At 49.0% G+C, this 13,246-nt stretch overlaps 1 protein-coding gene across 1 annotated transcript in view; it reads right to left on the bottom strand.

The window, feature by feature from the left end:
• cracr2aa (calcium release activated channel regulator 2Aa) overlaps nt 1-7,681 on the bottom strand; it is a 123,043-nt gene extending 115,362 nt beyond the window's left edge. The window contains exon 1 of the mRNA XM_038781279.1: nt 7,519-7,681. The gene's annotated coding sequence lies outside the window, so the exon portion shown is untranslated. The remainder of the gene's footprint in view (nt 1-7,518) is intronic.
• Nucleotides 7,682-13,246: the final 5,565 nt, after the last annotated feature.

Here is a 13,246-nt window from a genome sequence, read left to right as displayed (position 1 = left end):
AGAGAAGAATTCCCACCAGCTTCTCAAAGGGAAGAGGAAAAAATATTTGGTGAAAAAACTTAAAAGGGCTTAGAAACGGGCGACACGGTGGCACAGTGGTTAGCACTGTTGCTTCACAGCACCAGGGACCCGGGTTCGATTCCTGGCTCAGGCCAGTGTCTGTGCGGAGTCTGCATGCTCTCCCCGTGTCTGCATGGGTTTCCTCCGGGTTTCCTCCAATAAGTCCCGAAAGACGTACTTGTTACGTGAACAGGCGCCGGAATGTGGCAACTAGAGGATTTTCACAATAACTTCATTGCAGCCTACTTGCGTAAGCCTACTTGTGACACTAACAAAGATTATTATTATTATAAATGGGAGTAAAAGTAAAGTTTTCAGAGACCTGGCATAGATATAAGGGATCAAATTCCATGAATCTATGGATACAGAGGGTATGCAATCACTAATGCTACACACCCTTAAAAGAAACAGGAAAGGCTAATAATTTTAGATAGATTTGGTGCCCTTTCCATTCACATATGTTGAGTAATACAAATCAAATACCGTTCTGCATGCTACCAGTGTCAGCTTTCAAGCTAATGATACCCAGGACTGTTGTGGTGAGATCATTTTCTTATGCCAGCGTTGTTCTCTTTTGTCTGATTTTATTAAATTCCAGGAAGATAAACCACATCCTGTTTGCTCTTTCTATATTATGTCTGTTGTACTATTGACATAGTGTTCTCCAGATGATTTATTCATGAATTTATTATTCTTAACAACCAAATCCACCCAATTCTTACCAACAGAGTCAACAATTGGAAAATGTAAGTGTACAAGTGGATGACTGGAAAGAACTGACTGTCAACAAAAAAATATATGTTTCTATCCTAACCAGCCCAGCTGGTTTCTCAAGGAATCTGTGAACAAATGGTTTGGACTTCAAACCACGGTGCTGCCACCTAAACAACAAGAAACTTACTTGAATGTCCAAAACCAAGAAATACACTAATAAAATATAGATTTTTCTTTTATTTGTTGCTGGGATGTGGGTGCCAGCATTTATTGTCCATCCCTAATTGCCCTCGAGGAGGTGGTGGTGAGCTGCTTTTTTCAACTGCGACAGTCCATGTGGTGTAGGTACACCCACGGTGCTGTTAGGGAGGGAGTTCCAGGATTTTGACCCAGTGGCAGTGAAGGGACCGTGATATACTTGCAAATCAGGATGGGGTGAGACTTGGAGGGGAACTTGAAGGCGGTGATCTTCCCATGCATCTGCTGTTGTCATGCTAGGTGGTAGATGCTTTGAGTTTAGAAGGTGTTGCCAAAGGAGTCTTAGCGAGTTGCTGTGATGTGTCACGTAGATGGTACACTGCCACTGTGTGTCGGTGGGAGAGGAAGCGAGTGTTTAAGCTGGTGGATTGGATGCCCATCAAGCCAGCTGCTTCATCCTACTTATGTCAAGTTTCTTGGCGCTGCGCTTGGCCAGGCAAGTTGAACCGCACTCATCCAAGCAAGTGCAGAGGATTTCATCACACTTCTGACTTGTGCCTTGTAGTTGGTGAATAGGTTTTGGGAAGTGCTTTGTCAGGTGATATTGAAAGGAAGAAGTCAAAGCTGATCCAAAACTGGATGTTGAGCGCACAAACAAGCAGCATGGGGAGGTGGTGGAGAGCAGAGCGGGTGGTCAAAAGAGACAGTGGAGAGGTTAAACTGGATGTTATCACCATGTGCAAACATTTCTCCATATCTCCAAATTGCTGAGTTGGGGTGGGGGTGGGGGGAGGAAGGGGTTGCGAAGGGTGTTACGGAGGGCTTGTAAGATACAGAAGGGCTGAAGTATTGGTCCTGGGAACATTCTCCGGGCAGCGGTGCCTGGGGAGGATCATGCTTCCTTGAAGATTGTTCTTCATTGAAGGGAAAATGTGTACAAAGGTATTATTCCAGCTTGTAGCATAATAGCATGGTCTGGTCAGCCCCCTGTTCCTGCAGTTCTTGAATAGGTGCTTGATGTCAAGTAATAACAGTCTATGATGGTTTCTATCCCTGTGAGGTATTCCTAAATAACACTCTGCATCTGCTCAATAGCAGCACCAAAATTGGGATTCTGCTCACTGGCAGTGTCTGGGTTTCACCTACATTGAGTAGTCCCATTGAGGATTTGTCAGCTTTGTAAAACATTCAAATTTCAACATTCAAAAGTCATTTATTTCCTATTCTCCATCACCCACACTGAGAAGCTTACACTCCGATTCATTTCTGCGGGGGGGGGGCACGTAAAATTCAGCCCATAGTAATTCCTCCTAATTATTTGATATTACATAGCATTTTACAGCATCAAATTGGTCCATGCAGCCTATTCGATTAATGCTTCATATGAACCTCCTCCTGCCTTATTTCACCTCAACCTGTATGTTTTTTTAATTTATTTTTGTTTCAACTCATTGTACCTTAAATATATCTATTCCTCATGATGTTTCCCTCCTTTAGACGGATGCCAATGTTGACATAGTACAGACGTCAGATCTGGATGTTGTCCCCACAGGTATCTGTAAACCTCTTATTATTTTTTGTAAAGACTATCCTTATTCCATAGAATCCCTACAGTGCAGAAGGAGGACTGTCAGCCCATCAAGTCTGCACCAACCCTCTGAAACAACATACTACCCAGGCCCACTCTCCCGCCCTATCCCTGTAACCCCACCTAACCTGAATATCTTTGGACACGAAGGGGCAATTTAGCATGGCCAATCGACCTAACCTGCACATCTTTGGGCTGTGGGGACAAACCAGAGCACCCGGAGGATCCCACGCAGAGACTGGGAGACAGCCCAAACTCCACACAGTCACCCAAGGCCGGAATCAAACCCGGGTACCTGGCGCTGTGAAGCAGCAGTGCTAACCACTGTGCCAATGTGCCTCTAATCCTTGAGGAATTATTGAGTTTCTAACAAATTCCTAAATGTGCCTGACAGTTTGGGACTGTCTGCTGCCATTTGTCACTTCCTTGCCTCGCACCTGTGTCTATCAGAGCTGTGTTCTCTCTTCTTTGAGTGCTTGGGTGACACGGTAGCACAGTGGTCAGCACTGTTGCTTCACAGAGCCAGGACCCACGTTCGATTCCCGCTTGGGTCACTGTCTGTGCGGAGTCTGCATGTTCTCCCTGTGCCTGCGTGGGTTTCCTCCGGGTGCTCTGGTTTCCTCCCAGAAGTCACAAACACGTGCTTATTCGGTGAATTGGACATTCTGAATTCTCCCTCTTTGTACCAGAACAGGCGCCGGAGTGTGGCAACTAGAGGATTTTCACAGTGACTTAATTGCAGTTTTAATGTAAACCGACTTGAGACAATAATAAAGATTATTATTATTGCAATCTGTCACAATCTGAATTGTCATTTATAACATTCTGTATATTTATCTGCTCTAGAATTGCTATCATTGTATTGCAATAGTACATTGTGGTTTCCTCTGTAAAGAAACCCACATTCACATCGAGAAACCGTTCAGGATCTGGGTCACTTTTATATTGTCTCACCCACTTCAGGTATTTTTCTGCATCCCTACCTGCTGTTTGCTCCAAATATCTATTCATAAAAGCTTTTCAGCAGAGGACCCTATGCGCTGAATAGTCTCTTTCATTGTGTTTCTATGACAATGTGCTCTAAACTCCCACGATCTTAACCTTAAATCGTGTTTTAGCTATTCTGAACAGTCTCGTAACTTCCTTATATTCCACTGAATTATACTTTCTGTTTCTCTGTTTTAAGATGATCTTTTTGTCGCAAAATGCAGCATATGCGTCTTCAACTGAATGTGGCCGTGTCTTAACTCAGAGACCACGATCCACTCCCTAAATGAGATCCCTGATAAACCATGTAAGGAACAGAGGCAAAGGACTTGTACTAGCAAGAAGGTTGAAGGGGACAACTGGTTGTAAACCACATGGGAAAAAAGTACAGCAGCAGCCACAACACGCAAGAAACTAGAAAGATGCAAGAAAAAATATTTTTAAAACCACAAGCAGAATTATGCGGTGGCCTTTAGCAATTCGCAGCCAATCAACTGCATGCAACTAACAGTTCATGGGATTCAGCATCTTCGTTTAGCTTCATTCCATTTGCCTATGTTTGCTCATAAAACAATAGTGTGGGCAGGATGGTCGCCCTCTCTGAAAATAACAGAGGTTAAACTGGAAACCAATTCATTGTGTGTGAATCTTTGGGTGATGGTGTGAGTGAGGTGATAAAATGCTTCATAAAGGAAAAGTATTTTTTCTGTCTATCAGTCAGTGGTACAATTTAAGTATTGTTAGGGGTAAGAGATTCACCATTAAAACAGATAAAGCAGCAAGGAGGATCACATGCTGTCTTACAGTCTGATTTTATCACAAGTTGTAATCAGACATCAACCTGAAACACTGACTTAGTTTCTCTCTCACAGATGTTACTATGCCAGCTGAATATTTCCACCACTCTCTGCTTTATTGAAAAGAAAGTAATTGTTTTTAAAAAAAAGAGAAAGCAAAACAAAACTTTAGTTTGCCAATAGAAATTAATTGTTATAACGTGAAGCCTTAAAAAAGATTAAATTTGGTGTGATTTAGGCCTGGAACACAATCAACGTTCGTTTCAGCATTTCATCGGTACAGCACAGACCTAAATCAGGGCAAACAGGAGACTGGACAATGGTTGGAGATATCAAATATACCACAGATTTATGCAACACAAAATGAGGCCATTCAGCCCATCATAAACCAGTCCAGGGCTGGTTTAGCTCAGTGGGCTAGACAGCTGGTTAATAATGCAGAACAAGGCCAGCAGCACGGGTTCAATTCCCGTACCGGCTGAGAATTCTGAATTCTCCCTCTATGTACTCGAACAGGCGCCGGAATATGGTGACTAGGGGCTTTTCACAGTAACTTCATTACAGTATTAATGTAAGTCTAATTGTGACAATAAAAAAGGTTATTACTATTATGTCCGTGCTAGCTGTTTGAAAGAGCTATCCAATCACCCCTTCTCTATCATAGAATCCCTACTTATCCGACCTATCGAGTCGGCACCAACCCTCCAAAAGAGCACTCCATCCAGGCTCACCCCCTGCTGCAATCCCGCGCATCGATCATGGCCAATCCACCTAACCTGCATGTCTTTGGACACTGGGGGCAATCTTAGCATGGCCAATCCACATAAACGTTTGGACACTAGGGGCAATTTTAGATTGTCCAATCAACCTAACCTTTTGGACATTAAGGAGCAATTTAAGGACGCCCACACCCAATGAAAGGATTAAAAAAGTCAATTAAATACTTTATTTTTTTTTATCGTATTTTGTATAAAAGCGATGAAGTACACTGCGGTGTAAAGCTTCCAAAGCAAGTCTGGAATATAAACAATGAGCTGGATAGATCGAAACCCAGCTGGGGTTCATTTTCTGAAAACAATTTTGCATCATTCTTGTTTAAATTTTACATTCATCTTAAGAAATAAAGTAAATAAAAATTATGTAAATAAACCTTTCGGTCTCTCTACCCCAACAACCCCACTCCCTTTCAGACACTCCTTAAAATCAACAAATTGACAGAAGGATGATTATTCAGGAATTCTATCTCCAATTTAGTTATTTCGGTACATTAGCTGCAATGGCTTGTCTTTCTACAGACAGAGAATCGTTCATCAAGACAATTATAACTTTTCTTCAATTATGTTTCAATTATTCAAAAATGTTTCAATTATCCAGCTACTGGTTAATAAATAACAGTTTATAGCATGAACCATGGCTTACATGTGTATTTATCCAACTGGTCTCTGAAGATCATGTGAGCTGACACATTTAATCGATTTAAAAAAAATAAATAACTAATTTTGTGCTGGGAATTCAACATAGTGCGTGAAAGTTTTCCAAAGTCAACAGATAAGTTTTCAGACTGTGGTTTGTTACCAAAATTGAGACTTAAAGATTGTCACAAACTGGAAGCAAAATGCTCAGACTGGGGGTTAGAGACTGGTTGAAAGTGTCTTACTTAAAGGTGCTACAAAAGTAAAGGGAATGTGTGACAGAAGAACAAGTGTGACAAAGGCAGTGCACATACTAGGCAGCAAGGTGGCACAAGCGTTAACACTGCTGCCTCACAGTGCCAGGGACCCGGGTCAGAGGTAGGTTTTTTACCCAGAGAGTAGAGGGGGCATGGAATGCACTGCCTGTGGAAGTAGTTGAGTCGGAAACATTAGGGACCTTCAAGCGGCTATTGGATAGGTACATAGAATGATGGGGTGCAGATTAATTTGTTCTTAATCTCGGACAAAAGTTCAGCACAACATCATGGCCCGAAGGGCCTGTTCTGTGCTGTATTTTCCTATGTTCTATGAGGTGAGGTTTTGGGGTTACGGTGCTCGGGTGGGGAAGTGGGCCAAGGTAGCAGTGCTCTTTCAGAGGGTCAGTGCAGTCTCAATGGGCCGAATAGAATTCCCATAGTGCAGAACGAGGCTATTCTGCGGTAGAGTCTGTACTGGCCCTTTGAAAGACCATCCCTACCCAGGTCCACTCCCCCTCCCTAGCCCGTAACCCCATAACCCCACCGAATTTGCACATCTTTGGAATGTGGGAGGAAACCGGAGCACCCGAGGAAATCCACGCAAACACAGGGAAAAAGATCAAACTCCACACAGTCATCCAAGGTTGGTATCAGACTCGGATCCCTGGCACTGTGAGGCAGCACTAATGCCTTTTGCACAGAGATTCTATGAAAAGCAAAAAGATTCATATATCACACCAGTCAATCTCTTCAGCCCATTATCATAGTCATCGGGTTTTACAGCATGGAAAGAGACCCTTTGGCCCATCGTGTCTCTGCCGGCCATCAGCACCTATCCTAATCCCACTTTCCAGCATTTGGTCCATAGCCGTGTATGCTCTGGCATTTAAAGTGCTCATTTAAATGCTTCTTAAATGTTGGGAGGGTTCCCACCTCTACCATCCTTTCAAGCAGCGAGTTCCAGATTCCCACCACCCACTGGGTGAAACCAGGCTGATTCCTGGGATAATGGGACTAATTATCAGGAAAAGATTGAGTCAATTAGGGTCATGTTTTTGGAGTTTGGAAAAATCTCTAAAATTCCAACAGGACTAAACAGGAAGGATGTTCCCGATGGTGGGGGAGTCCAGAACCAGGGGTCACAGTCTAAAGTTAAACAATTTAGGGCTGAGATAAGTAGAAATTTCTTCACCCAGAGAGTGGTGAGGCTGTGGAATTCTCTACCACAGAAAGCAGTTGAGGCCAAAACTGCATGTTTTCAAGAAGGAGTTTGGCACTTGGGGCAACAAGCATCAAAGGATATGGGGAAATGCATGAACAGGTTACTATGTTCGATGATCAGCTATGATCAAAATGAATGGTAGATCAGGCTTGAAGGGCTGAGTGGCCTACTCCTGCTCCTATTTTCTATGTTTCCAAAAAGGTTTTCCTCAAATCCCCTCTAAACCCCTTATCTCCCTGGTCATTGACTCCTCTACTAAGGAGAAAAGTTTCTTACTACCTACCTTATGTTCCCCATAATTTTGTTCACAGCACACAGAGGGCAGATGAAATGTAGATTCAGATGGAGTAAAGGGCTTAAAAGATCTGTATGTGACGCATTTCATCATCACAGGACCTCTCAAAGCGCTTTATAGTCAATGAAGTACTTTTGAAGTGTAACCAGTTTTGTCGTGTAGGTGGGAGGACTGGACCGAGGTGCACACAAATGATTCAGTCCCGGAATAATATCATTCAAACTTAAATTAAGCAAACCTTAAATTTGCTCCAAACACACAAATGTCTTTCCTTTGAATTTTCCACAATAGAAATTTAACAAGAAACGGCTAGAATAGATCGTGTGGGTTGGTTACACGTCAATAAGATAACTTCATCAATTTAAACAAACCTCCCGGTTATTCACCTCAAACTGACAAGAAACTGAACTAAACTTACGAGAAACTTACAACCTCCGCAGGAAAACGCTACCGGTCACTCGCTGCGAGTCCCAGGAAACTAAAACACAGTCCGGTCCCACACAGTCTCCTCCCTTAGTGCACAATCCGATCCCAGTCTCCTCCGTCAGCGCACAGTCCGATCCCACAGCCTCCTCCCTCAGTGCACAGTCCGATCCAACAGTCTCCTCCCTCAGTGCACAGTCCGATCCAACAGTCTCCTCCCTCAGTGCACAGTCCGATCCCACAGTCTCCTCCCTCACTGCACAGTCCGATCCCACAGCCTCCTCCCTCAGCGCACAGTCCGATCCAACAGTCTCCACCCTCAGTGCACAGTCCGATCCAACAGTCTCCTCCCTCAGTGCACAGTCCGATCCCACAGTCTCCTCCCTCAATGTACAGTCCGATCCCACAGTCTCTTCCCTCAATGTACAGTCCGATCCCACAGGTCTCCTCCCTCAATGTACAGTCCGATCCCACAGTCTCCTCCCTCAGTGCACAGTCCGATCCCACAGTCTCCTCCCTCAGTGCGCAGTTCGGTCCCACAGTCTCCTCCCTCAATGTACAGTCCGATCCCAGAGATCTCCTCCCTCAGTGCACAGTCCGATCCCACAGCCTCCACCCTCAGCGCACAGCCCGATCCCACAGTCTCCTCCCTCAGCGCACAGCCCGATCCCACAGCCTCCTCCCTCAGTGCACAGTCCGATCCCACACAGCCCCCTCCCTCAGTGCACAGTCCGATCCCACACAGCCCCCTCCCTCAGCGCACAGCCCGATCCCACAGTCTCCTCCCTCAGTGCACAGTCCGATCCCACAGTCTCCTCCCTCAGCGCACAGCCCGATCCCACAGCCTCCTCCCTCAGTGCACAGTCCGATCCCACACAGTCTCCTCCCTCAATGTACAGCCCGATCCCACAGCCTCCACCCTCAGTGCACAGTCCGATCCCACAGCCTCCTCCCTCAGTGCACAGTCCGATCCCACAGCCTCCTCCCTCAGTGCACAGTCCGATCTCATACAGCCTCCTCCCTCAGTGCACAGTCCGATCCCACACAGCCTCCTCCCTCAGTGCACAGTCCGATCCCACACAGCCTCCTCCCTCAGTGCACAGTCCGATCCCACACAGCCTCCTCCCTCAGTGCACAGTCCGATCCCACACAGTCTCCTCCCTCAGTGCACAGTCCGATCCCACAGCCTCCTCCCTCAGTGCACAGTCCAATCCCACACAGTCTCCTCCCTCAGCGCAGTCTTTTCCCACACAGCCCCCTCCCTCAGTGCACAGACCGACCCCACAGCCTCCACCCTCAGTGCACAGTCCGATCCAACAGTCTCCTCCCTCAGTGCACAGTCCGATCCCACAGTCTCCTCCCTCAATGTACAGTCCGATCCCACAGTCTCCTCCCTCAGTGCACAGTCCGATCCCACAGTCTCCTCCCTCAATGTACAGTCCGATCCCACAGTCTCCTCCCTCAATGCACAGTCCGATCCTAGTCTCCTCCCTCAGTACGCAGTCCGATCCCAAACAGCCTCCTCCCTCAGTGCACAGTCCGATCCCACAGCCTCCTCCCTCAGCGCACAGTCCGATCCCACAGTCTCCTTCCTCAGTGCACAGTCCGATCCCACACAGCCTCCTCCCTCAGCGCGTCGTCCGATCCCACAGTCTCCTCTCTCAGTGCACAGTCCGATCCCACACAGTCTCCTCTCTCAGTGCACAGTCCGATCCCACTGCCAACTCCCTCAGCGCAGTCTGATCCCACAGTCTCCTCCCTCAACGCACAGTCCGAACCCAGTCTCCTCCCTCAGTGCACAGTCCGATCCCACAGAGCCTCCTCCCTCAGTGCACAGTCCGATCCCACACAGTCTCCTCCCTCAGTGCACAGTCCGATCCCAGTCTCCTCCCTCAGCGCACAGTCCGATCCCACAGCCTCCTTCCTCAGTGCACAGTCCGATCCCACAGCCTCCTTCCTCAGTGCACAGTCCGATCCCAGTCTCCTCCCTCAGTGCACAGTCCGATCCCACACAGCCTCCTCCCTCAGTGCACAGTCCGATCCCACAGCCTCCACCCTCAGTGCACAGTCCGATCCCATACAGCCTCCTCCCTCAGTGCACAGTCCGATCCCAGTCTCCTCCCTCAGCGAACAGTCCGATCCCACAGCCTCCTCCCTCAGTGCACAGTCCGATCCCATACAGCCTCCTCCCTCAGTGCACAGTCCGATCCCACACAGCCTCCTCCCTCAGTGCACAGTCCGATCCCACAGCCTCCTCCCTCAGTGCACAGTCCGATCCCACACAGTCTCCTCTCTCAGTGCACAGTCCGATCCCACTGCCAACTCCCTCAGCGCAGTCTGATCCCACACAGCCTCCTCCCTCAGTGCACAGTCCGATCCCACAGCCTCCTCCCTCAGCGCACAGTCCGATCCCACAGCCTCCTTCCTCAGCGCACAGTCCGATCCCACAGCCTCCTCCCTCAGTGCACAGTCCGATCCCACACAGTCTCCTCTCTCGGTGCACAGTCCGATCCCACTGCCAACTCCCTCAGCGCAGTCTGATCCCACACAGCCTCCTCCCTCAGTGCACAGTCCGATCCCACAGCCTCCTCCCTCAGCGCACAGTCCGATCCCACAGCCTCCTTCCTCAGCGCACAGTCCAGTCCCACAGATCCTCCTCCCTCAGCGCACAGTCCGATCCCACAGCCTCCTTGCTCAGCGCAGTCCGATCCCACAGAACCTCCTCCCTCACTGCACAGTCCGATCCCAAGAGCCTCCTCCCTCACTGCACAGTCCGATCCCACAGTCTCCTCCCTCAGCGAACAGTCCGATCCCACATAGCCTCCTCCCTCAGTGCACAGTCCGATCCCATACAGCCTCCTCCCTCAGCGCACAGTCCGATCCCACAGCCTTCTTCCTCAGCGCACAGTCCGATCCCATACAGCCTCCTCCCTCACTGCACAGTCCGATCCCACAGTCTCCTCCCTCAGTGCACAGTCCGATCCCACAGAGCCTCCTCCCTCACTGCACAGTCCGATCCCAGTCTCCTCCCTCAGCGAACAGTCCGATCCCACATAGCCTCCTCCCTCAGTGCACAGTCCGATCCCATACAGCCTCCTCCCTCAGTGCACACTCCGATCCCAGTCTCCTCCCTCAGTACACAGTCCGATCCCACACAGCCTCCTCCCTCAGTGCACAGTCCGATCCCACAGCCTCCTCCCTCAGTGCACAGTCCGATCCCACAGCCTCCTCCCTCAGTGCACAGTCCGATCCCACAGAACCTCCTCCAGCGATGGTTGGTGAAGTTCCCAGATTCCTAAGGAGGGAGAACTCAGTTTTCAGGGATTTGTTCCACCTCCCCACCAAATCATTATTGACCAAAGGCTCTCTGATAAAGTAATGGGCAGCACGGTAGCTAGCACAGTTGCTTCACAGCTCCAGGGTCCCAGGTTCGATTCACAGTTTGGGTCACTGTCTGTGCAGAGTCTGCACATCCTCCCCGTGTGACCGGGTTCCTACCACAGTCCAAAGATGTGGAGGTTAGGTGGGCTTAAGTGGGGTGCTCTTTCATAGAACATAGAACAGTACAGCACAGAACAGGCCCTTTGGCCCTCGATGTTGTGCCGAGCAATGATCACCCTACTCAAACCCACGTATCCACCCTGTACCCGTAACCCAACAACCCCCCCTTAACCTTACTTTTTAGGACACTACGGGCAATTTAGCATGGCCAATCCACCTAACCCTCACATCTTTGGACTGTGGGAGGAAACCGGAACACCCGGAGGAAACCCACGCACACACGGGGAGGACGTGCAGACTCCGCACAGACAGTGACCCAGCCGGGAATCGAACATGGGACCCTGGAGCTGTGAAGTATTTATGCTAACCACCATGCTACCGTGCTGCCCCTAAATCTGAGTCCAATGGCCAATGCAGATTCGATGGGCCAAAAGGCCTCCTTCTGCACTCTAAATTCTATGATTCACTATGTTTACTATATAATAAATGCATTTATTTCTGATAGCCAGGAAGGTCCTTTTTGTTTGTAGGATGTGGCATCAGCTAATGTGAAAACACGTGTTTCAATATCCTGCTTTTATTTCAGTTGCCCGCTATTGCTGAGGCAGATTAAGAAATTTGGGAGACAGTAACCCAGGTAAAGAAGCCGCTCTCGGTATCTCCTCTGGACAGATTGAAGTTAATACCAGCTAGGGGACTAATACACAGGGATCAGGTGTAGTAAAGACAAGCTGCCAATTCACCTGGGACAGGGTTAGGGTTTTGGGGCTCAGGTTAGTTCTTGTCTCCAGAGCCAGTTCCATTGCCGAGGAATCCACGATGGTAGCTACCTAGCACAACATGCTGTTCTACAAAACCTTCAACCCATCAGATATAATGACATGGGAAAACTTATATTACAGGATTCTCCCTTCCGGGGACTGTCCCCACACCGGCAGGAGAACCGGCGCCAACCACTCTGGCGTCAAAAGCCCCCAAAAGTGCGGAATTCTCACCCATCTCTGGGGCTAGGTGGACGCTGGAGGGGTTGGCGCCGCTCCAACTGTCGCCGAAGGGACGCCGCGAGTACACGCATGCACTGAAGGGCCGGCATGATCTTGTGCATGCGCGGAACCGCCGCGTGGTTCACACACCAGCCGGTGAATTTTGGCACATGTGCGGAGGGTTCTCTTCTCCCCGCCGGCCATGGCAGAGCCCTACAGGGGCCGGTGTGGAAAGAGTGCCCCCACGGCACAGGCCCACCTGCAGATCGGTTGATCACGATCGCAGGCCAGGGGGCCCCCTCCGAGGTCGGATCACCCTGCTCCCCCTCCGCGGTCGGATCACCCTGCTCCCCCCACCCCCTCAAGGACTGCCCCCGCTGACTTACCTGCCAGGTCCCGCCATGTGGGACCATGCGTAACCCACGCCAGCTGGCCTAGCCAAAAACAGACGGCCGCTCGGCCCACCGGGGCCCAGAGAATTGCTGGGGGGCCGCTACCAACAGCCCCCGAACGGAGTAGGCGTAAACCCAGCCCCCGTCTAAAAACCGACGCCTGAGGATACAGCAGCTGGCGTCAGGGCGAGATTCGCGCCGCCTCCCCGGGGATTCTCCAACCCGGCGGGGGGCGGTCAGAGAATCCTGCGCACAGAATCAAACAACAGCACAAATGGAGATCATTTGACCTATTGGACAGGAGCTGGCTCTCTATAAGAGCAATTTAACTGGCCCCAATATCCTGACCGTGATCAATAATCCTAAAAATGTTGTTTTCAATTCAGGGGTTTAGCCAATTCTGAAAGTTATGATTGA

The sequence above is a fragment of the Scyliorhinus canicula genome, chromosome 20 (genome assembly GCF_902713615.1).
Source record: "Scyliorhinus canicula chromosome 20, sScyCan1.1, whole genome shotgun sequence".
In the NCBI taxonomy this organism is placed as follows: domain Eukaryota; kingdom Metazoa; phylum Chordata; class Chondrichthyes; order Carcharhiniformes; family Scyliorhinidae; genus Scyliorhinus; species Scyliorhinus canicula.
This window is presented reverse-complemented; position numbering and strand designations above follow the sequence as displayed.